This window comes from Polypterus senegalus, chromosome 10 (genome assembly GCF_016835505.1).
Source record: "Polypterus senegalus isolate Bchr_013 chromosome 10, ASM1683550v1, whole genome shotgun sequence".
Classification (NCBI taxonomy): Eukaryota; Metazoa; Chordata; class Cladistia; order Polypteriformes; family Polypteridae; genus Polypterus; species Polypterus senegalus.
In genome coordinates this window covers 32,845,293-32,871,154 of record NC_053163.1, presented here as the reverse complement: position 1 = coordinate 32,871,154, position 25,862 = coordinate 32,845,293, and the positions used below count along the sequence as shown (strand labels likewise).

The 25,862-nt window shown below is 40.2% G+C and overlaps 1 long non-coding RNA gene across 5 annotated transcripts in view; it reads right to left on the bottom strand.

Annotated features, from left to right (window-relative positions):
• LOC120537048 overlaps positions 1–25,862 on the bottom strand; it is a 34,931-nt gene that overhangs the window by 6,336 nt on the left and 2,733 nt on the right. For 2 of the 5 annotated variants that reach the window (XR_005635251.1, XR_005635254.1), the window contains exons 1-3: positions 24,035–24,986; positions 13,378–13,514; positions 13,046–13,139 (exon numbers count right to left, since the gene is read on the bottom strand). This is a non-coding gene — a long non-coding RNA (uncharacterized LOC120537048). The other 3 variants (XR_005635252.1, XR_005635255.1, XR_005635253.1) reach the window with 3 other exon arrangements.

Genomic DNA, 25,862 nt, shown 5'->3' with positions numbered 1-25,862 from the left:
TAATGAGGAGTGTATGGAGTTCAGTCTGATGGTCAAATATATCAAATTTGGTCACATCACACCATAGAATCATTTTCCAGAGCCACCTAAGTGCATTCTAGGAAACTCTACTCAACTTGACACATGAGCTTTTTCAACATTGACTGTCTTTTTGCCACTGTCCCATAAAGCTGTAACAATTGATTTTTTTTCAGCACGGTCTCTCCAATCTGAGCTGCTGTAACTCCTTCAGAGTTATCTTTGTGGCCTCCCTCATTAGTCTTTTTCTTCTTCTTAAAAAATTCCAAGTCCCAGGAACAGGACTTGAATTTAGGATGCTGGATTAGCAGGGAAGTAGTACAACCGAACCCCCCACCCCCATACCACTATCTCACTTATTGACACTTCATTAAATGACAGGTTAAGCATGGGCTTATGACAGTCTCTTCTTCATAAAAGTGGCTTTCCAGGAGCTTATTGGGACTGAGATCTCACAGCAAGGAACCGCTGTCCCTTCACTGGTTTTGGATGTGTACTTGTATCATCAGTTGGAGGGTTTTTTTGGGCCTGTCTTCCTAATGTCTGCACTGCCCCCTCAGCTTTAAAATGGCAAAATGATCAAATAATTAATAATGGATCGCATTTCAAGAAAGTGTAATATTTCCTTTCCTCTCTCTAAATAAATACAAGTATATTGTGAAGTACACTAGCATTCAAATGTTTGGAATCACTGGAGATGTTCATGTGTTTTTTGATACTTTTTTTAATCAAAGTACTATTACACTGATTTAAGAATACTACCAGGACTATACTAATCTTGCAAATGGCTATTGAAATAACTGATTTATAATTTATTATTGAGATATGACTGCAAAACTCCACCTAATGGTCAACTCTCTTTGTGTATTCCTAATTAATCTTCTTTAAATGCTTATCGGTTATTGGAGAAACTTAGTAATTGTGTCAGCTGAAACCTTTTATTCTGTACAATACAACAAGTAAATTGCCTTGTCTTGGGTTGCAAGGTCCTGGTATTCAATTCTTGGTTTATAAATGCCAAAATGAAACAATTTTTTTTGTTTTGTTTTGTGAAAATAAGGTTTTTTCCATGCAACAAATTGTAAAGAAACAACATTTCCTGAAAAGGTGTCTAGTACTACTTTGAGAGGAGTTGGCAAACTAGAATAGAAAAAGCAGAGGAAGACACAGATGTACAACTGCATAAGAGTGTTGTGGTGTTACTGGGGAGTGAAAACTTCAACTCCCAGCTGTCCCTCCAGTGGCTCTGATTGGTCATCTGCTGAGGGACAAGGAGGCCAGTTATACTGAGGGGAAGAGAAGTCTTTTATTGTTTTGTGCCTGGAGTTGGCTGTCTGTTTGCCTTCCCGTTTACTGCCTGTGGATTCTTGTTTTGTCCTGGATTATCTCCGGCATATGTGTATGGACTGTCTGGTGTCTACCTGCTGTGTGATGACTGGTTTGGATTGTGCATTGACTTTCAGAGAAAGGAGCGCTTCTGATCCCATTATTCGTCAAGATTGTCTTTACATTCACATACAGCAGGTTGGTCTCCATCATTTCATGGACTTCATTGTTTGTGGTTTGTTTGTTATTGTTGAATTTGTTTTTATTGTATATCAATGTAAAGGGGCTGGGATTATGTAGTTTGTTTAGTTATATTTCATTTATTATTGTTTAATACATTTAGTGATTTCTGTTTTATTACCGGCTGCTTTTTTGTCTCTGTGAGGGAGTGTGTGTGAGTCGGGTCAAGGCTGGGTGCATTCCTGGGATCCCCACCGAAAAAATAAATAAATCACCATCAAAGGTGGTGTGAATCTAAGCTGGGTTTTTCAGTCCGCTACAGATTTTGGTGAACTAGGTAGGAGCCAGGTTTCTTACACATACCCTTCTAGTTCCAGGCATATATCTCACTTACACAGAAGTCATGTCTGTCGAAGGCACAGTGCAGTATGAGGAGCTTGAGCCAAGTGTACCCCTGATTAATATACGTCTGACACCTAGGTCACACCACGTCATGGTCAGAGCCTCAACTAGAGGAAGCTTTGAGCCTGTTGGATACCTTGTGTGTCTCCAGTCCGGTGTAGCCCGAGACCAGCAAGGAATGGATTATATAAGACTTGATGTTGTGCCTACAGCAACTGGAGTCATGAGTGGATGACATCGTCCACAGCTTTATCAACAGAGACAAGACTATCTATGACCTCATTGATGCCACAGCCACCTGAGTATCCAGTGAGGTGGCTATGAGGGTGCAGCGTCTTGAAGGGTCCTTCGCATGGTGTGTGCAGTGCCTGGAAACAAGTATGACAGAGAGAAGATCAGTAGGCAGGTACAGGAGAGCTAGCATGCCATCTCGCAGCCATTGAGGCAGTTGACTCTTATAGCGCGGGTGGGGAATGACTGGGGACAGTCGTCCTTGTTGGTTGCAGTGCAAAAAATGTCGTTCTCTAAGCTTACCCCCTCAGTGTGCACCCATGAGCATTGTTGACTTTGTAGAAGAGGTTAAGCTGTTCATAAAGCTGCATCGACTGAGCAGTGCAGAGCTACGGGGATTTCTGAGCACGGCACTCAGCAATCCCACTAATGCTTGGTGGTTTGCTAAGCAGCACAAGTGTAACAACTGAGTGGAGTTTCTTGCTGCCTTTCTGAATGCGTTCCTCTCGGATCTGTACCAGGTGCTGTGGGAAGAAAGCTCCAGACCTTTGTGCAAAAGCAATCACAGAGTCTCAGGGACTTTGTCTTTTAATTATGTGCGTTGTGCCTTAAGTGGTGTTCTGACATGCGTGAGGAAGAGATATGGCAAAGTGTCCTTGATGCATGTGACCCTTGGGTGGCAGCAGTGGACGAGTTGGTAAAGTTGGGGTCCCGAGTGGAAAAGGACTGGGCAGCTATCCAGGTTGGTGGGTTTCATAAGGGTCGCACACCTCTGGAAGATTCCTGTCCCAAACCACAAGGGAAAGCCCCAGTGGAACCCCATGCCGATCTCACCTTGGTGCAGGCCACCTTGCCCCTCTTAGTGGTGTGCATACAAGTGTGTGGGATTACAGGAGAGGTGGTCATAGATACAGGCAGCTCTTATACCCTTATGAAATACAGCTTCTGGGAAAAGCTTAAAGTGCCTCATGATCAGTTAAGGGAAAGTGCGAAAGGGTGGAAGGGTGCACGAGGCAAAGGGCACAAGGTTCCTATGAGGCTCTGCTTGCACAAGGCACACGGGGAGACAGAGGTATACGTCCTGGTAGATGACCACCTGTCAATGCCCTTATTAGAATGGACTCACTAATGTCTGTAGGGCTCATCATCCACCTGTCACGGCTGGAGTATGAGTTGCTAGGGGGTTCATCAGTTTGGGAGGAAGGCTCAGAGCAATCTGGTTTTGCCTAACTTGTATTATTACCTTGCGCAGTTGGTTCAAAAGCCCAGCCCAGTAGAAAAGGCAATTTTTGATCAGCCGGAGCTTGTTCAGCCACTGCTTATGAGATGGCACCCTGTGTGGACAAAGTGGGTCAGACAGAGGTGGTGTGTCACCACATCCACACAGTCGAGCCAGTCCTGGTTCAGCACAGAACCTACAGTGTGTCACCTCTGAAAAGAAGAATAGTTAAGGAGTGGGTCGAGCAGATGTTGGCAGATGGGGTCATCGAGCCTTCCACCTCACCGTGGGCTAGCCCTGCAGTGCTCATTCAAAAGCCTGACGGGACCTACCAATTCTGTGTGGATTATTGGGAGCTGAACAAGAAGACCATGAATGATACATAACCCATGCCATTCATCCACAACATCTTGGAATCTTTGCATGGGGTGGTAGTGTTCAGCTCCCTAGATTTGAAGTCTGGGTATTGGCAGGTGAAGATGGAGATGTGTAGCACTGAGAAGACCACCGTTATCACCCGGAGCTGTATGGAAGAGGTAATCCGGGGGCTAATTGGAAAGACCTGCTTCGTATATATTGATGACATCATTGTGTTCTCCCTATCTGTCCAACAACATCTGAATGACCTTGACATCATCTTCCAGTGACTACACAAGGCTCATCTTACATTCAACACTAAGAAGTGTAGATTCCTACAAAACAAGCTTACCTTCCTCAGTCATGTGGTGTCAGCGGATGGGGTATGGGTAGACCCAAAGAAAGTTAAACCTATCATGGACTACCCCAAGAAGTAAAAAGTCTCCAGTGCTTCCTGGGGATGGCTGGGTGGTTTCACAAGTTTGTGAAAGGGTTCACTGACTGCAGCTCCATTGTTTTAACTGCTGAGGAAGGGGTCCCCTAGGGAATGGTAGCAGGCATGCCAGGACTGTTTTGAAGTGCTTAAGAAGGCTTTGTCATCTCCACCCATCCTGCAACACCCAGATCCAACACTAACCTTCCAGATTCACACTGACGTGAGTGACCTTGGACTCAGCGCTCCTCTACCAAATAAATCAGGGGGAGGAAAGAGTTGTGCCTTATGCTTCATGGTCACTGAAGGGTGCCAAGTACAATTATTCCACCACTGAGAAGGAATGCCTCGCTGTCATGTGGACCATGGAGAAGTGGCATCATTAATTGGAGGGGACAGTGTTTGAAATCTACACTCACCATCAGGCACTGACCTGGGCATTCAATTGCCCAAAGACCACATCTAGGTTAAGCAGGTGGGTATTGCACCTCCAACAGTTTATGTTCAAGGTGTGCTATCGAAAGGGCTGTGCTAATATTGTGCCTGATGCTCTGTCACGGGTGCAGGAGCCTGCACCTGTGGTATGTGCATTATCGGTCTCTAACCCTTGGTCTGAACTTCCCCTGAACATGCAGGATATTGTTCAATGCCAAGCTGTTCGTACTGTATGTCAGAGATTAAAAGAGGGCACAGAAGGGAGGCCTGACCGCATACATTATAGGTAACTTCAAGGGGCACTATCGCTGTGTACCAACAAAAGATCGGGATTACCTGTATCAGTTGGTAGTGCTTGAGACATATGTGCCCCAGTTCCTACAATATTACCATGACAACCCGATCGGCAGTCACCTTGGACGCACAAAGACATTGTTCAAAATTCTGGAGGTGGCATGGTGGCCGTCGATATGCAAAAACGTCTGGTCTCATGTTAAGACTTGTACCACCTGTCAGCAATATAAAACCTCACCTTGTCTCCTCTCAAGAAAGCTTTAGCCAGTAACCATCTCTATCCCAGGGGAGAGCCTAGGTGTGGTCCTAATGGGACCATTTCCTTCAATTAAGGACCTGAAGACTTAACTGATGGTGGATGTGGACTATTTTACTGGGTGGTTGGAGCTATGGCCCATGGTTAATGCCACAGCCAAGAAGATATGGTCCACCCTGAAGCACAAGATATTTATCCAATGGGGGGTGCCAAAGAACATCATCACAGACCAGGGCTCGCAGTTTACAAGCTCAGTGGCTAAAGAGTTTTGGAGACAGTAGGGGGTGGTTCACCTGAAGACGACAGCATACCCCCCCAATCTAATCACACTGAGCAGGTGAACTGGACCCTGAAGACAATGATTGCATCTTTTGTTGAAGACCACCATCAGGATTGGACTAAATGACTGCCTGAACTCCAGTTTGCACTGAACACAGTGGTGCATGAGGTTACAGGTGAAACCCCTGTATTGTTAGCTTCAGGCAGACAACTTAATGGCCCTCTGGAAAGGATACTCAATCACAATCCACCCAAACTCAACACATCGATTCACGGTTATCTACAAATATTACACAAAATTACACAATGGGTGAAGGAGAGGAGGGTGATGTCCTAGTCCAAGCAATCTCAATCGTACAGCCAGACATATAAGCCTGTACAATTCTTGGTTGGGGAGAAAGTCTGGATCAGGACGCATCCCCTCTCCAAAGCCTCCGACAAATTCACAGCAAAACTGGCTCCAAAATAGTTCGGCCTGGCTGAGATAATACAGAAAAATGGTCCTATAACCCAGGGGTGTCAAACTCCAATCTTGAAGGGCCGCAGTGGCAGCAGGTTTTCATTCTAACCAACTTCTTAATTAGTGATCAGTTTTTGCTGCTAATTACTTCTTTTAATTAACCTGACTCAGGCCCTTTAGTTGTTTCTTTTTCCTTAATTAGCAGCCAAACAATAATGAGACATAAAACAAGCCACATCACACAATATCTGAAAATAAAGAAAGGTAAAGGTTTCAGTAAGGTTGATCTCTCAACTCACCAAAACACTTTGACGATGTTCTTATGAAAAACAGCAAATCAACAGTTTTGGAAATGTCAGCTGTGGCAGAACGAGAGCAACAACAAGCCGTAGAATTAAATAATGAGTTTAATTAACAGCAAGAATTGGCTTCTTATTAAAAAACTGGTTGGAGTTTGAAACCCCAGTTTAGCTGGTCATCTGTTGGCTTGTTTCAAGTTTCTCATTTCTGTTTGGCTGCATTTTAATGAGGAAACGAATCAATTCAGAGGACTGATTCCTTCTAACAGGGCTATTAAAATGTGAATTAGCAGTGAAAACAGGTCACTGATTAAGAAAAGGGTTAGAATGCAAACCTGTAGCTGCTGTGGCCCTCCAGGCCTGGAGTTCGACACCTGTACTATAACCTATTTAGTAAAGTGGGGATTGCTGGGGACCAAAAAAGCAGACACTGTAAACATCTCTAACCTCAAGCCTTGGTTCAGCTGTACACCACAGCCTAGGGATGGGGGTTGTAGTGGTGTTACTGGGGAGTGAAAACTTCAACTCTCAATAGTCCCCACAGTGGCTCTGATTGGTCGTCTGCTGAGGGTGCAGGGGCTGGTGGGAACAAGGAGGCAGGAGCGAGATTTAAAAGAAGGCCAGTTATACTGAGGGGAAGAGAAGTCTTTTGTTGTTTCGTGTCTTGAGTTGCCTGTCTGTTTGCCTTCCCGTTTACTGCCTGTGGATTCTTGTTTTGTCCTGGATTACCTCCTGTATGTGTGTATGGACTGTCTAGTGTCTACCTGCTTCATGAAGACTAATTTGAATTCTGTGTCTGCCTTTGAAGAAATGAGCACTCCTGATCCCATCATTTGTCAACTTCAGAAAATACAAGTAAAATTGTCTTTACATTCACATCTCTGGTCTATCTATCTCCATCATTTCATACATCGATTGCTGTTTTTCAAGGACTTCATCGTGTGTGGTTTTTGTTAGTTGTTTGTTATTGTTGAATTCGTGTTTATTGTATATCGCCATAAAGGGAACTGGGGTGGGATCATTTAGTTTGTGTAGTTATATTTCATTTATTATTGTTTAATACATTCATCAATTTCTGTTTTATTACCAGTTGCTTTTTTGTCTCTGTGAGGGAGTGTGTGTGAGTCAGGCCAAGGCTGGGTGTGTTCCCTGGATCCCCACCGAAAAAATAAATAAATCACCATCAAAGGCAGTGTGAATCTTAGCTGGTTTCTTTGTCTGCTACAACAGGATAAGGACATCAGAGTCTTAGGGTGTACTCACACAGGCAGTTCGTTCGATGCACGTTTGTCCACATGTAACCCTGTAAAAACTAGTTCATTTGAGTAGTGGAATTGCTCCGTGCCAACTGTACCGTGCCCTGTCCCACTTGGAAAAAGTGGGCCCAAGCATGGTTCAGTAACATTCGGGAACAGTGTGATCGCTAAACGTGCCCGAGCACAGAAAACAGACTTGACGTCAATAATGCAGCAAGTCAGATAGTGGAATTCTCCTTTCAGTCAATACCATTTCTGAGTTAAAAACAGGTTTTTATTCTCACCTTACTCATGAATGCGAATGGTAGATAGCAAGAAAAGCTGTAAATTCCCCCCTTGCCATCATTTGTCTTCATAAATATCTTCTTGTACGTGTATCATGATTAACAGCAAAATGCTTTGCTGTACGCTCAATAAATCTACAAGAGTGTAGAGCATTTTCCCGCACTACATGATTCCAAAACAACCACAAAATAAGAAAAATCATTTTGACTTGCATGCTGTCACTCCACGTTCGGATCTCAAAATGTGGCCAGAACGTCAAGTACAGTATGAGTGCAGGCCATCGTGGGAGTAGGGAGAGGTGGGGCAATCGCTCTTGGGCACAGTATGGAACAAATATGCCTAGCGTCAGTACATAATTTAAATTCATTTTTTCCCTCATTAAGCAGCATAATGACAAAGAGAAAAAAAACTGGAATGTCACATTGACACAAGTATTTAGACCCTCTACTCAGTACTTAGTTGAAGCACCTTTGACAGAGATTCCAGCCTGGAGTCTGCTTGGGTTTGACTCACTCAAGTTTCACACTCATGGGTATGGGGATTATCTGACATTCTTCACTGCAGATCCTCTCAAGTTCTGTCAGGCTGAATGGACACCGTCAGAGGATAGCTATTTTTAGGTCACTCCAGAGACGTCTAATTACGTTTAAGTCCAGGCTCTGGCTGTGTTGTCTTTGCTTTGTGATTAGGGTTATTGTCCTGTTGATAGGTGAACCTCTGACATAGTCTGAGGTCCAAAGAGTTCTAGTAACACTTTTCACTAAGGACATCTCTGTTCTTTGTTCCGTTCAGCTTGCTCTCAACCATGTCTAGTCTACTACCAGTCCCTGCAGCTACAAAACAACTACACAGCATGCTTCCTGTTGGAATAGTACTGTACATAGTGTCATGTTTTCTGCATTGATGTTCATCACGTTTTTGAAAGGGGAAAATTAAGTATCTAGGGCTGTATATGAACAATAATCTAGAATGGTCCAATAACTCGCTGGCCAAATACAAGAAGGGTCAAAGTAGGCTGTATTTCCTACGCAAGCTCAGATCTTTTAGTGTCAGCAGCACTATGTTGCGGATGTTCTATGACAGGGTGGCTGCCAGTGCCATTTTCTTCGCTGTGGCATGCTGGGGGAGCAGCATTAAAGTGGCAGACATCAGGAGACTAAACAAACTAATTCAGAAGGCTGCGTCTGTGGTAGGAGAGAAACTTGGAAACTGTGGCAGATCAGAGAATGTTGTCTAGGCTTCGGTCTATTATTGAAAATGCTGATCACCCACTTCATAGTGTTGTGGTTGGACAGAGGAGCGTTTTCAGCAGTAGACTGACTAGCATCAAGTGCTCCACTGAACGTCTCAGGAAATCCTTCCTCCTCACAGCCATCATAACTCCTTTTCTGGTCACTCACCCACACTTTACCTGATTTTTTCTCATAATGTACAATATTAACTTAAATAGTTTTATACTTACATTTAATATACTTTATTTCTATGTACATGATTACTTTATACTTGTTCTTAGTGTAACATGTCCCTTGTCTGTTGTTAAGTTGTAACATAAGTAATTTCCTTAGGAATTAGTAAAGTTTTCTGATTATGATTCTGATTTTATCTTCATCAGATGGGTGCCTGCTATGAATAAACATGCGTTCTTTGTATCTGTCGCTTTCCAAAGTGCTTTATCTCAAATTCTAATAGTAATAATCATCTTAATAATCAAAACACACATCAACATTTTAGGTATGTCTTAAGTGCAAAACCTTGCCTTAGAAAATAAATTAATTTTGTGAAGTAAAATGCAATTTTGTGCAGTTCCCGTGGCTGTTAAAACAAGACTCAACACGATCTTAAAAAATAATCTACATCAACGAATTCTACCTTGTACCTTTATGTGTTTATTTCTTTATTTATTAAACACAGGTTGCTATGTTCAGAACTGATGGCGCATATTTGTCAAGCAAATTCAGTTAAGTCCATAAAGACGAGAATAGCTGGGGCCGCACAATGCCGTGTAGTGTTACTTGTTGTGCCATCTCTGACTAAGGGTGTTAAATGAGTTACTAAATCATTGCAAATCATCAGGTGTTATTATTATTTAAAATTTTGTGATTATGATAAGACAAGATTGTGACTGTGTATACATACATGATGTTTGCCCTGTGGAGGACAGGCATATTGACTAATAGGTGGTTCTTACATTTTGATTATCAAAACTGGACCCCACTACGGGTACTTTTTATTGGATGGAACAGGCTCAGATCATGGGTTACTCTTACTACCTTTACAAAAAAACAGGTCTGGGAAACAGATGGATATAATGCATCCATCTATCCATTATCCAACCCGCTATAGCCTAACTACGGGGTCACAGGAGTCTGCTGGAGCCAATCCCAGCCAACATAGGGTGCAAGGCAGGAAACAAACCCCAGGCAGGGCGCTAGCCAAACGCAGGGCACACACACATACATCCATACACCAAGCACACACTAGGGACAGTTTAGGATCACCAATGCACAGATGGATATAATGCATCTGTTAATTGTCTGTGCCTGACCAGTGGTCTTCTATTATTATTCACTTAAGGACAGCAAGGAGGCATGACATTTGAATCCTGGACACTGGCAGAGCCTGTGAGGCCACTGTCTCAAACTCTTTTTAAGCAATTAAAAGAATATATCATTTCAGTATTAAAGGTGCCAGAGTGATTCTTCAAGACAGTGCCATAAGGGAACCATTTTTGGTTCCCAAAGTTAGCATCCATGTGAAAGTTCCAGAAAGAACCTTTCTTTATTTCAATCCATAACAGTCTCTGTATAGTAAATAATCATGAATAAATGGTACCAGATCTGTAAAACAGAAATGAGTTCCAAATTGTATGAGGACTCTTGCTGCATACTTGTAACACGGGTTACGTTCAGGTTATCTTAACCTATTCGGTAGCCTACTATACATTACATTTTGACATATTAGTTGTTCAAAGCACAAAGAACCAACTTCACATGCAAATCACTGGTCTCAGAATGAAATGGTGCTTTGTCTATCAAAGGTTTCATTCAAACCAGCAAAGAACCATAAAATTGACACAGTCGGCCTAAACATTACATTCCAGTCATGGTAACTGTCTTAATTTAGGATGCAGCTGTGTTTCTCGACTCTGTGATAGCCTTCAGGTTACAGGCTGGAACTGCCCAAACCTTTGACTTTCTCCTAATAAAACAGCTCAGAAACAGAGCTTGAAAAATAAAAAATCTTGAAAGCAATAAAAGCGACTTTCCACCCTTTTTCGTCTATAATGGTGTACTCTGATATGGAAAAGATGGAACTGGGGCTTTCTGCATAGATAGATAGATAGATAGATAGATAGATAGATAGATAGATAGATAGATAGATAGATAGATAGATAGATAGATAGATAGATAGATAGATAGATAGATAGATAGATAGATAGATATGACAGGCACTTTATGATAAAACAGAGATGTTAATTGTTGGAGGGAATGACGCTGATCACAACAATATTCTGTCATCATTTAACTCAGTTGGAATCACCATTAACTTTACTGAATCAGCCCGCAATCTAGGAGTTATCTTTGACTCTAGCATGTCATTACAAGCGCATATTACAAAGTTGTCTGAAACATGTTTCTTCCATCTTAAAAATGTTGGGAAATTAAAGCGTTTTCTAAATAAACAGGATTCTGAGAAATTAATTCATGCATTTATTTCTAGTAGGATTGACTACTGCAATGCGGTGTTCACTGGCTGTTCAAACTGTTCTTTGTACAGCCTGCTGCTGCAAGAATTATTACAAGAACAAGAAAATACAAACACATAACTCCAGTTCTTAAATCCTTACACTAGCTCCCGGTTAAGTTTATGGCAGATTTCAAAATCCTCTTTTTAACATATAAAGTCTTAAATGGCCAAGGTCCAGCTTATTTATCTGAACACACATTAAGATCACAAGGTGCCGGTCTGCTTATGATTCCAAGGATTAATAAAATAACAGTGGGAGGTCGAGCTTTTAGTTACAGGGCCCCTAAACTGTGTAATGGTCTGCCTGCTACTATAAGAGATGCCCCTTCGGTCTCAGCTTTCAAACCCCCGGCTAAAGGCTCATTACTTCAGTTTAGCACACCCTGACTAGAGCTGCTGATTAACTGTACAGACTGCATCTCTGTTGTTAGTCATTAGCACTAAGACATAAGTAATATGATAGTTCTAATTTGTTATCAACCCTCACCTCTTCTGTTTCTCTTCTCAGTACTCAAATGTGGCACTTGGTGTCACTGCCCACCTGCCAAGTTGTTTTGCCTGCCTAACAAAAAGTCATCTCTGATGGAGGAGCACTGGAATCATCGGGTAGAAGTTCCTTTCATCAGATTGGCTGGCTCAGCACTGACTTAGCTGAGGAATGGCCAGTAGGGGGGAGGCAGCTTGATGGCTGAGGCCTCCAGGACTGTAAACAAATCGGAATCCAATTATGTCATATCATCTACTCTTGCATTTCACTCTGTTCTTGTAATATTATTATTGTACTATTGTATTGTATTGAGTATTACTTGTGTTGTGTTCTGTGTATCGTATTGCTTTTGACACCCACTGCACACCCTGCCTACCTGGAAAGGGGTCTCTTTCTGAACTGCCTTTCCCAAGGTTTTAACATTTCTTTACCCTACAAGGGTTCTTTTCTTGTCATCTTAGAGAGTCAAGGCTGGGGGGCTGTCAAAAGTCCGGGTGTGTTAAAGCACATTGTCGCAATCCTTGTGTTATTCTGGGCTATACAAAAATAAGTTGTATTGCATTGTATAATATTGTGTTGACATTTGTGGTGGCATGGTGGTGCAGTAGTGGTGCTGCTGTCTGGCAGTTTTGAGGCCCGGGTTTGCTTCCAGGGTCCTCCCTGTGTGGAGTTTGCACGTTCTCCCCGTGTCCGTGTGGGTTTCCTCCCACAGTCCAAAGACATGCAGGTTAGGTGCATTGGCGATCCTAAATTGTGCTTGGTGTGTGTGTGTGTGTGTGCCCTGTGGTGGGCTGATGCCCTGCCTAGGGATTTGTTCCTGCCTTGCGCCCTGTGTTGGCTGCTCCAGCAGACCCCCATGACCCTGTAGTCAGGATATAGCAGGTTAGAAGATGGATGATGGATGGATGGATGTGTTGACATTTACCACTTATCTGAGAAGTAGGAAGCAGACAAATACTAACAACTAAAAAAAAACTGTGCTTGAAACATATGATTATCTACAAAGGTTCTTACGATCTTTTTCTATGTACTTTATATAAGAAATTAAAACCTATAAAGTATTTGAGAAAAACAATCTTACATATCCTTTCCTGGACAGTGGATCTCAGTGGACTGGAAACAAAGTGATGATACCCAAGGCATACTTTTCTTTTGTTAATCAATGGTATATTCTTCTACAACAAAATAAAAATAAGTAATTAAAGACAAAAACAGAATACCCATACATTTGACTGACAAAAATCATTAAATAAGATGTGCTCAGCAAGGCCAAAGGTAATAATATACTAAAGGATGCTGGCCTGCACTCCCTTAAACACTAATACAAAATGAATGAATCCATTCAAGTTCACTAAAAGAATAATGTACATGTGTTTATTGTTAGACAGGTAGTGCTGCATTAGTAAATCCTACCTCTCAGCAATGGTCATATGGGCTGTAAGGATGTTGAGCATTTGTCACCTTGTGCGGTCACAAAGTGTTCCAGCTTCAATATGCTCTGTAAGTACAATGTCGCCTCTGGACCTTTGAAGTAAAATACTCTTCATCAACTAAAGAGAAAAAGAAACACAACATTAAAACATATTTTAAAACTAAGTACAAACTAAGTTCGTCTTTGGCTTCTGTACTATCCAGAACATTATGTGTTGCTCATTTTTGTGACAGACTCAAAATATCAACATCACTGTTTCAACTTGATATTGATAGTGTATCCATGATGGATGAGGCATTGGAACATCATCTGAGGGAAATATTTTTTTTCCTCAAAATGAAGCTACAGTATGTCATCGCTTCATCCATTTTCCAACCTGCTGAATCCGAACATAGGGTCACAGGGGTCTGCTGGAGGCAATCCCAGCCAACAAGGCAGGAACCAATCCCGGGCAGGGTGCCAACCCACCGCAGGGCCAATTTAGAATCTCCAATCCACCTAACCAGCATGTCTTTGGACTGTGGAAGGAAACCCACGCAGACACGGGGAACACATGCAAACTCCACGCAGAGAGGACCTGGGAAGCAAACCCTGGTCTCCTAACTGTGAGGCAGCAGTGCTACCACTGCGCCACCATGTCGCCCTCATCACTTCATTCTGCATGAAAAAACAGCCAAAGCTTTTAGAAAAACTAAGCAACTTGCTAAATATTCAGGTAGCAGATCGTTTATAATAAAAGAGTGTTTAAATTTAAAGCACTTAAAGGCAAAAAACCAAAGGCTAACAAGATCAGCACAGTCCTATAGTCGAATATAACCTGAAGTGCTGTATATTAAGATAATAATAGAGAGTAAATATTGAAGAATTTGTAGTTTATCGTTATTGTCATCTGTTATTACAAAGCATATGTCCTTGGTGTTCAGCAAATCAAAGACATCCCCATCAACCTCTGTGCCTGCCTCATCTGACACTTTAACTGTCTTGTCCAGAGGAATAGGAAACTTTTCTCTTACTGCTGAAAAGACAATTAAACAAATAATTTTTAAAAAGTTTTTAAAAAGTTACAATTTCAAGCTATTTCCTTTAAACGCCGTCCTATGTATTAAAGTCATAAACCTCATTCTTACCAGTAGTAGAGATGAATTCATCAAAAGATGGCTCCCAGATTTTGATGTATTTTTTGTGTGTAAGACGCAGCACTTTCACAATCACCTCTATTACTTTAGAGTTTGTTTTGTAAAAGGAGAACAAAATTAAATATGGAATCAAACGTTAACATTGTTTTGTTCATCTCATTCCAGGTCTGCAAAGGTGAGACTCAGGTAAATGATCTGTCTAACACGCACTCACGCCACAGGCTAAATCTCATATGCGTAAAAAGCATTCAATTGTACTTCTGTGTCAGTGATTTATGTCTGCGCCTAAAAAAGTTAGCTATGCATGCCAGATAAAGTGAGCACAGTCAGTCCAGACTTGCAATAAATTCATTAATTTAAAATCTTAAATCAAGTCAAATTGGAGTAATGCGTAGTTAAGTTAAACACTAGGGATGGGCAGATCGATACCATAGTAATTGATACTTCGATACTCAAACTGTACTCATTTGGTATCAAGTACTATTAAACAATATTAATTACTACTTTTTCTGTAAGATATAGAAGCAAGGATCTTGCAAAGGCATAGATTGTACTAACACGTTTTCCACTCACACACTGTAAAAAATTGCTGCATTTTTTCACCAGTAAATTAGTGTATTCATGTTATTTTACTGTTAAATGTTAAGAATTACAGGATATTTTGTTGCTTCCAATGTTTTTACATTCTAGTGTTACCAGAAAATGCAATGCATTTCGGGATATGATTTTTGAAATGCATTTTAGGCCTAACAGATATCTTCATAAATCACCCCGTCTCCAAAAACCACTGAAATTTTGGAAATAAAATGAAAAGGTAAGTGTTTCTATGTCATTTTTGTTAATCAAGTGTGCTTTTATCAAAGCCCAAATCACTTTCTATATCATATATAAACATATAACAAACTATCTTAACTATGGGAAACTCAGTGATGGGTATTCTGAATTTAATTTAAGATTTAAATTGTATTTTACAATTCTTTGTTTTCAGTTAGGTGGTGGCTTCGACATATGCCATTTCATTCATTTCAGAAATGCTGTTTAAACGGCAGGTTGGCAGTCTGGAACGAATTAATTCAGGAAACTCACCAGTACATAGTAGACATAAAACAAACTTCACATCTATTTTTTTTTTTTTGTTTATGCAACAAGTGTTACGTTTAATTTGATATTTTGGTGATTAAGTATAATTATTTTAAGTTGGGGGTGGGATAAACGCAGTAGCTAAGAAAAGTTACTTCAAGCGGAAATGAAAGAGTCTTCGAGCCAAAACTTTTGTCTCTGGAAAGAAACTCATTAGTGTTTGGAAGGCAATGGTAGAAATAAATTAATTTTTTTACTGCTAAACGTTTGTGTTCTGCAGTATGTGTAGAAGGGGCACATGGCAAGACATTTGGCAAGACAGTTGGAATATCTAGCTGCAAATATCATTCTGCTTGAGATTACTGTTCATTACTGTTAATTGTACAGGCAAAAAAAAAACAGAGCACACAAAGAGAATCTGCTTCAGCATGTAACTAGCAAGTTTGTAATTATGAATTTTAATCACATTATTAATCAGTTAGGCATTTACATATTTACACAGAGTTATTTGATAGCTTTACTTGAAGGTGGAAAACACACGGGTCTGTTGCTCTTTATTACTGCTAGTTCACATTATTGGTGATTATGACTAAGTGTTAAATTAGATCTTTTTCAGTGATTAAAGAACTTAAGAATTCTGTGATTTTGCATATTTAGTTATATGACCAGTATACTGTAATGGTTAGTGTGCTATGTTGATTGACAAAAGATTGAGAAATTATCATTTATTTAGACTATGCGATGCATCACTTCCATTTTTGTGATCACATTGCCAACACCTTAAGAGCTTGTAGAGGGTGTTTCATAAAGTACACAGTTTTTAAAAATGCAATAAATAAGCCAAAATCGAAGCAAAATTCAATTTTTTTATTTCATTTCATTCAACATGTACTTCGATTTAATAATGAAAAATTATATTGAGCATATGTCCACTTTCGCTTTCCCTGCAGGCAGTCATTTGATCATTGAAATTAACTTTCGCAGACGTCCCTGTTGATTTCGCAGATTACCCGTTCAATTTCCCTCTTCAGTTCGGCAATCATTTGAAGTTTGTTCAAGTAAACTTGTGACTTCACATATCGCCATAAAAAGAAGTCACAAGGTGTGAGGTCACATGACCTCGGAGTTCATTCTTGGTCGCTGCCATGAAACGAGATCAGATGCTCTGGGAATTTTTCACGAAGCAAGGTGATTGTCTCCTGGGATGTATGGCACATAGCCCTGTCCTGCTGAAACCATATTTCATCAGTTCCGTCATTCTCCATTTCTTCCAGAGCAGGCCACAAAAAGTTAGTCCCAATAACGGTTGCCATTTACAGTAACTGAATTTCCATCATCATCTTCAAAAAAGAAGGGGCCAATCATGCCTCCTGTCCAAAAACCACACTAACCCGTGGCTCGTTGGTGATGCATTTCGTGCTCTTGGATCACTCTAGGGTTTTCATTACCCCAAATGTGGCAATTTTGTTTGTTGACATGCCCCGAGAGATGGAAATGTGCCTCGTCACTGAAGATTATTCTTTTTGAAAAAATGTTGTCCTCTTGTTCCAAAATCTAATCGGCGAATCTTTGCCATTTTGCATGATCTGCTGGTTTCAGTTCTTGTGTCAACTGAATCTTGTAGGGGTGCATATGAAGATCTTTTTCAGTATTCGATATACTGAAGATGATGACATAGCCAGCTGTTGTGAATGACGGCAAAGCGACTTCACGGGGCTCACATTCACACTGTCTTGCACTACCGCAATGTTTTGTTGTGTTTGAAGCATTACGGTTTCGACTGAGCGATTTTCTGATTGCAACTGACCCAGATTCTTCGAATTTCTACACCAAACTCAAAACTGTTGTTGTGGTAGGGGCATTGTCACGTCCAAAGATTGCACAAATTTTACGGACAGTCTCTGCGTAGCACTCCCCGTTTTTCTAATGAGTTTACGCAATAAGAATGCATTGTGCAATACTGAACTGCTCCATGGCTACTAAATGGAAAAACAACCAATGGTCTTCTAAAGGGAGTGATAATAGATAACGAAAATGATAGGAACAGTGCTGACAACCTTCAAACAAAAAAATCCCACACAATTCAAAAACTGCGTACTTTATGAAACACCCTTTATTATTCATGTTCAGAGTCACTGAGATCTTCCCAACTCCCTGTTTAAGCATGGTTTACCGGAGTGTAGTCGCTTATTTGTAAAATTCACAGTATTTAACGAACACTTGTATAGAGACCAAAAAGCATACAGACAAGTCAAATAAACACTCCAAAACTTTGATCGATGCAACAAAATTGTGCCATGTGGAATACTGCAGTGTCAGATGTGAAAGGTGTGTGTCCAAAATTACCTTTACAGACATTTCTAATTATTGACAGATGATCCACCTATGTTTTAGCTGGAACTCTCCTTCCACGAAAAGGGAAAGACAATTATTATGCACTTCAGTGCAAATGCAACAAATGATGTGAAGGTCATCCTCTCCCAAGGAGAAGAAGGTGCATTGGCCCCATATGTCACAATGTTCCTAATGGCATACTTTACAGAGAAGAGTGATGCACTTTTCATCCATGCCAATGTAAGTGAAGGTTACGATATGCATTTCAATACCAAACAGTACTGCAGGCCTATTTTATTATTTGTCTTAACAATGGATCATAAAGTAGTTTTACAGATTTCTGCTACTCCTGCTGTCATAGAGAAGACTCTCAGCCTGTCAGAAACCCCAAGGCTGATTGTTCATGGTATGTATCCTGCCTTTCATTGTATAGTACAGTGGACATTTTATAAAACAATCACTTAACCAATGACTCATTCAATGCATTGTTTAAACTAAATCATACTATCCATACTTTAATTGTGAATAAAACCTAACTGTGATAATGATAGCTTATGCTTTTTTTCATTTTATGTGTCCACCGTATCAGCCTGGCGAATTCCTATTGGCAGGCTATTACAGATTTTAGGTGCATAACAGCAGAAGGCCGCCTCACCACTTCTTTTAAGTTTTGCTCTTGGAATTCTAAGCAGACACTCATTTGAAGATCTAAGGTTACGATTTGGAATATAAGATGTCAGACTCTCCGATATATAAGATGGAGCGAGATTATTTAAGGCTTTGTAAACCATCCATCCATTTTCTAACCCGCTGAAGCCGAATACAGGGTCACGGGGGTCTGCTGGAGCCAATCCCAGCCAACACAGGGCACAAGGCAGGAACCAATCCTGGGCAGGGTGCCAACCCACCGCAGGCTTTGTAAACCATAAGCAGTATTTTAAAGTCAGTTCTGAATGACACAGGTAACCAGTGTAGTGACATCAAAACTGGAGAAATGTGCTCGGATTTTCTTTCCCTAGTTAGGATTCAGGTAACACGCTGATGACTGCACAGAAGTGAAGGGTGAGCCTTGACAGATAAAAGGTGTGTGAGGGGTGAGGTTCATCCACATCCTTTGTTGAGTGGAATTGCAGCAGTCTTTTCATGCTTCTACAATTTTAACTTTGTGCATCAAGAAGAAGCCACATTAACCCTTGAACTTCTAAAAAAATACAAAAAAAAAAAAAAACAAGATTTTCATGTCAATATATTTTTTTAAGTGGTGCCAAAACTATTCAATTTTCTTTCTTTTTTACTTTGTGTTTGGTTCAGCATATTCTGTGTTATGCTATTCTGATTGAACTATTTTTCTTATCAACAGACTTGTTCATAATGGTATGATGACTTACATGAAACACAATTTGTTTGGGAAATTATAATGACAGCATCTTAAAAAAAACATTTTATCTGCAGTTTAGCAATTTGAAACAACTGTTTTTGTACTTATTTGATTTCATAGTTGTTTGACTTTTGCATATAGGTGTCAGTCTAGAATCGAATTCCAAAGCCTACCATGGGAAGGTTGTCAGCAAGCAGTCTAGAAGAGTGGGACAAAAAAGACTGCATCCCTTAATCCGTGTATGGGCTCTCATCTCAGGAAACTCACACATATCGAGTGGAGTGCAGTGTAAGAATGGTAAGCATTGTTTCTGTATACCAAGGAAGAGCAAAAAGAAAGACACTCATTGTCAGCTGTAAAACGTTTAACAAATTTCATTTATGACAGAATGAATGAAGGCCATTTTTTGAAGACTGCTATTGTTCTCCAGGTGGAAAATTTAAGTTTACTAGCTTGTCAGTATTTCGTGTATTCTTTTCCCTTCATACTTATTAACTGATTTTTTTTAGAGTTCTTACTGTTTTCCAATTCTCCACAAAAGACATTGAAAAAAACAACTTTCTAAGCTTACTTTGTTGAAAATAGTGATGTGTATACACACACACACACACAGTTTGAAAGCACTTAGTCCTGTTTCTCAGTGTCACATTAATATTAGTAATCTCTGGGATCATAGGGTGCTGTGCAGGGGACTTTCTGGAAAAGGTGCCAGCTCATAACGGGACACACACAAACAGACAGACACTCAGTCACATACACAGAAAGTTTAGCATCTATAGGGTGACACAGAAAAACAGGAACTATTGAAATGCGTAGAGGCAGCCATGTACAGTTGGCAGCACTGTGGAACAGGAACCTTGAGCTGTAAACAATCTCGCCATTTAGTAATTTAGTAATCAATTGCAAGGCAATCAATGGCAGCTGAGCAAGAATTGTTCGGTAACCGTGTCATCTCAAGATTCGGTGACATTCCCTGGCCCTCAAGATCACCGGATTTGTCCATTTGTGGTTTTTTCTTGTGGGGCTACCTTAAGAGTCGAGTCTACACGACTCGGCCAAGGACACTGAATGAATTGAAACAAAGAATTCAAGATGAAATTTGTGTTATCCCAGCTGGGATGTTGCAGCGATCAATGGGGAACCTCAACAGCAGATTGGAAGAATGCACACGTACAGGAGGACGCCATCTACAGGATGCAAGTTTCAGACATTAATAATTTGGATTACTGTCTCTTAAAAGGTAATTTGTAGTAGTTTAATTGCTGTCAATATATTTTTTTTGTTGGATTTCTTCTATTTTTATTGGGTTTTTCAAAAGTTCCCATTTTTCTGTGTCACCCTGTACAAGTCACCTAACATGCATGTCTTTGGATTGTGGAACAAAACCCATGCAAGCACAATGAGAATGTGGAGATTCAACCCAGACTGGACATTAGCCAAAAACTCTGGCACTGAGAAGCGTGAGTGCTACACGATACACTACTGACCGACGGCACTGCTGACCCAATAGGGAATTTCTGAACCAAAAACATTAGCAGTGCTTATCATTCTGCTTCCATTACTTTCAGATATAGAAAGTCCTATGAAAGGTGCTCCCTAATAATGGAATAAACATATACTGTAGCTAAAATGATTGTTATGAGTCAGATCTTTGTTATGACATTTAGGTTAGTTGCTAAATCAGCATTATGGAACACAAAATTTACATTTCATAGAATGACTAAAAAACAATAATAACTTGAAAAGGACATTGGGAAAAAGGTGTTACACAAACTGAATAACAGGGGCATAACTGCACCCCAGTGCATGGGATAGAGGACCAAAGCAACATGAACATGCAAACCAACAGAGTCACAGAGCATATTTTAAAATATTTCCACAGGTCTACTGAATTATCTCTAAAGAAACAAGATCTTTCTGCGTTCTGTGACACATTATTGATCTTAATGTTGAGGAAAATGTTATGTGTTATTTTTATGCAGACATTTGTTCCTAGTTCCAGCCATGTTCTACTGATTATGAATAAATCATTGTAAAAGAGGTTTTGTTATATACTTGTCAGCACATTTTCCAGTCATGTGTTTATTTTCTGAATCACCATTTTCTAGAAACTATATTCATAAACATACATTAATATCAAACTAGTTGGAATTTGGGATGCTTTATTTTATTATTGTTTTTATATTTACTAAATTATTTGATTTTTTTGGCACAAAATAGACTTATCAATATATTGTCCAGTCTTAATGTTTAATTTTATTATCAGTGGTTATTTATTTTTTAAGTTCTACTGTAGAAAATTGATAATATAGAAAAAGAACTGTCACGGATTGTCATGGGGTTTTCATTTCAAATAAAAGCACCCGGGTTTGAAATTTTACATATTAAAATATTAGTTTTTTATTGCAAATTTAAGAGCATTTTTACAGTAAGTTGCAGGAAGTATACCTGTTTGTTTACAGTAGTGTATTGTATTGTAGATACAGTATAGTTACATTATGTTACTGTATTTTCTACTGTAAATTTTATAATATTTTACTGGCAACTCTGCAGTAATCTAGTGGAATCAAATCTAATTTCCTACTTCATTTTACACTGTTAAAACTGTACTGTTCTCCTATCTCTCCCCCCCGCCTCACAATCCAAAAACATGCAGGTTAGATGAACTGACAATGTTAAACTGGCTCCTGATAATTGTGTGTGAATTTGTGTGTGTGTGAGTGTGTGTGTGTGTGCGTGTGTAAATGTGTGTGTGAGAGAGTGTGTGTATTTGTGACGGAGTGTGTGTGTGTGTGTGTGTGAGTGTGTGTATATGAGAGAGAGTGTGTGTGTGAGTGTATGTGAGAGAGAGTGCATGTGTGAGTGAGAGAGAGTGTGTGTGTGAGTGTGTGTGAGAGAGAGTGTGTATGTGTGTGAGTGTGTGTGTCTGTGTGTGTGTGTGTGAGTGTGTGTGAGAGAGAGTGTGTGTGTGAGTGTGTGAGAGAGAGTGTGTGTGTGAGTGAGTGTGTGTGTGTGTCTGTGTGTGTGTGAGAGAGAGAGAATGTGTGTGTGAGTGTATGTGTGTGTGTGTGTGAGAGAGAGAGAGTGTGTGTGCATATGTTTACCCTGTGATGGGCTCTCACCCTGTCCAGGGGTTGTTCTTGCCTTACACCCACAGAGACAAGATAGGATTAAGTGTAAAAAGGTTGATGTTGTTTATCTGAAACTTAACTAAATGTAAAGCTAATATTACAAAATCTTTCCTGATAAAGCAGAGGGGCAGAATATAATAGACAATGCAAATGTTGGAATATTATTAATTTTGGAAATTTTAATGTTCTACAGGAATCACTGTAAGTATTTTCATGAAGTGACTACCTGTTTCACATTTATTAAACAAATAGGTAAACCTTTCTGAAAATGTAAAAGTTCATATGATCTTTATTCCATTTGTACAGTATATTCACTCTGGATGGCATGCATGGTGGTACAGTGTTAATGCTGCTAGGTTTATGACCCGAATCCTCGCTGCGTGGAGTTTGCATGTTCTCCCTTTTTCTGCGCAAGTTTCCTCTCACAGTCCAAAGACATGCCTCAGATTAGGTGAACTGGCAAATCTAAATTGGCCAAAGCAGGTGTATGGTGTCTGCGGTGGGTTGGCGTCCTGCCCAAGGATTGTTCCTGCCTTGCACCCTGTGTTGCCTGGGATTGGCTCCAGCAGACCCCGGTGACTCTGTGTTAGGATATAGCGGGTTGGACAATGGATGAATGGAGGCGTATGTTGTGTTTGCCCTGCAATGGATGGGTGCCCTGTAGGATGCCAGGCACCCTATGGCAGCTGGGCACTTCATAACCACCACCACCTCTCCAAAGCGGCTCTAGTCTGGAGTAAGCGGGTTAGAAAATGACACAATATGTTTATTCTATTAATATATGTTTTGTAATGAATTTGTTACGCTGACCTTGATGCCGTATCATGAAATTGGTTAATGTAAGTACAGACTGACCAATTAACAGTAGCCATTCTAAAACACGGTCATCATCTGAAAACAATTTCTTATGTTTTTTAAAAAATATTCAGTATCAGCATCGGAAACACAGACACATAAAATACTTGTTTAAGTATAATTTCAAAAATAGCGTTGTCGCACATTCCTATCAAAAACGGAATTAGTTAGCATAATAAAAACAAAAATTCAATTAGCTGTAACTGGCATTCCTCAAACAGCGCGAAGTCCAACCATAGAGACTGAACGGCATTGCTCAAGGTGTCCTAATGGCACAAACTGTTTTTAACATTTGTAAAGCTCTTGTCATTACTCTAATATGCATTTTAGAAATGCTGCATACAAGCAGGTAACTTTAACGTTGGTGGTTTTTAACTAAGTAATATTCTTTACCTGGAACTGTAACATGGTTGCTGTACCACCAGTAACTAAAGTTAATAATGCCTGTTGTTCCTAAGAAACAACCACTTTGAACACAATGACAGAAATACATGCGAACTATGCACGTCATGTTGCAAAGTTACTGAATTTAACCTATTTGACCATTCCAGGTTCCAATGCTTAGCTAATTTGCGTATTTAATTTGTTTGTAAACTTTAAAATGCTTACAAAGTTATGCATAGCTAATTTAAAAACAACCTGAGTAGTATTACAGTTATGCATGTAGTTAACTTAAACACTGACGTGGCTAGCGTAACAATAAAAAAACATAAAGTTGGTGTACCTGGTATTCCTCGGTCGCCAACTGCGATGGAAAATGGACTTGTTCCAGAAACTTCTTAGAATGGCGTGAAAAGATCCCGGATGTAACACGGGGCTGAATGTTCACCTCGAACATTTGCGACTCCGCTCACCCAACGTTTCACACTGACTAGTGTTATATATTTGGTTTTCTGCACTGTAGCCTAAACACTCTAACTCTGAAATCGGTAACACCAAAATTTGAACACTGCCAGATTTGCTGTGTCTTTTGGTGCACTAACGAACGCACATAATTATGGGTAGTAAAATCTTTACTTTTTAAAACAACTAGGTTAGCAAATCTCACTGGCACGTACAGGGGATGTGTGTCTTTTACAGAAGAAGTTCAAGGGCACTAAAAATATTTCAGGACTAAAGCAGCTTTTTACAACTGACTATAAGAACAAATCCAGTTTATGGGACAATACAATTAAAGAGGTTAACTATGAACACTGAGAGTTAGAAAGGCTTAGCCTCCGAGCACCTGTACACTTCCATAAACCGTTAGATTTGGAAACTTTCAGAGAATATAAAACAGAATTACGCGTTCCGGAAAATACAATTGTATTTCAGGGGAGTGAAAGGTTTTAATATTATCAGGGAGCGCTGATTCAACCACTTTGCACAATATGTGGTATGCATACGAAAATATGTACGATGGGAACATTTTATTTGTCGGAAATTTTAAAAAATCCAAAACTTTCACCATGCAGACTAACTAAAAATATTCTGCTGAAGCTACCGACTGAAGACTGGCGCGAAATGAAAACCTATAGCCAAGTACAAGGTTGTCATTTTTAAAAAGAGCAAATGCCTGCTAAATGAATGATTCTGCACGTATACACCCAAAATTCCTAAAAAGGACCTCAACGTTTTCATGAAATATAAGGTACTTGTTCGAACGTGTTCAATTTCCTATTTGGAATAGATGTAATACTTACGTGGTAAGGTGGTGCAGTGTTTAGCGCTGCAGCCTCAAAGTGCGAATCCCACTTAACGATTTTTATCCGAGTTGAAAGTGAACGTTCTTCCCGTGGGTTTTCCCCCCGGTGTCCTGAAAGGCGTACATACTAACAGGCGATTCTAAATTAGCCCATGGTCCCAAGTTTCGGCAGATGAAGCTGCGATTGTAACCGCAAATCATACCAAAAAAGAATGAGATAATGAATTTGTCAAACATTGTGTGTGGTGTAATCTAACAGTTCAGCTATTTTAACCTGCGCATATAGCATAATAATGTTCCGCGATAAACCCGTTCATTCCTTAAGACAAAGGTGTCCAGAGTGACAACCAGAGCTAAACCAGAATGATGCACACGCAACCTGAATGCCTAAAGCTGTTCAGGCACTGACACGAGTGGCTAACCTTGCCCAACCGCTGCAAGGCACCCTCGTGCAAGCCAGTGCACGTAACGTGTTGGCTACGTGCTTCCGATCACTAAGCCGTCAACTTATAAAAAGCAAATATGCCTTGTGACATGAAGGGCATTCTCTCGAGATACTATGTACTACTTTAACCCACAAGCGCCCCCAAAAGAGGGGCGCGCTGAACTACCTTCCAAAAGTCGTTCACTCACAAGGTCAAAGTGCCTGTAACGGAAAACAATGAAAGAATTTTCATTCTGTCAATTTACATCTATGTACTGATTTGATGTTCTCAAAAAACCAACCAATAAGAAACGACATCTAAATCTTTATTTTACATAATTATAGGGCAGCAACGCTTTGTTCTTTAGAAATCACGTCATCTCAAAGTGTAAGAGGCAGAAACTTTTCCTACGTGGGGTGGGGGTTGGGGGGGTGCGAGGGGCG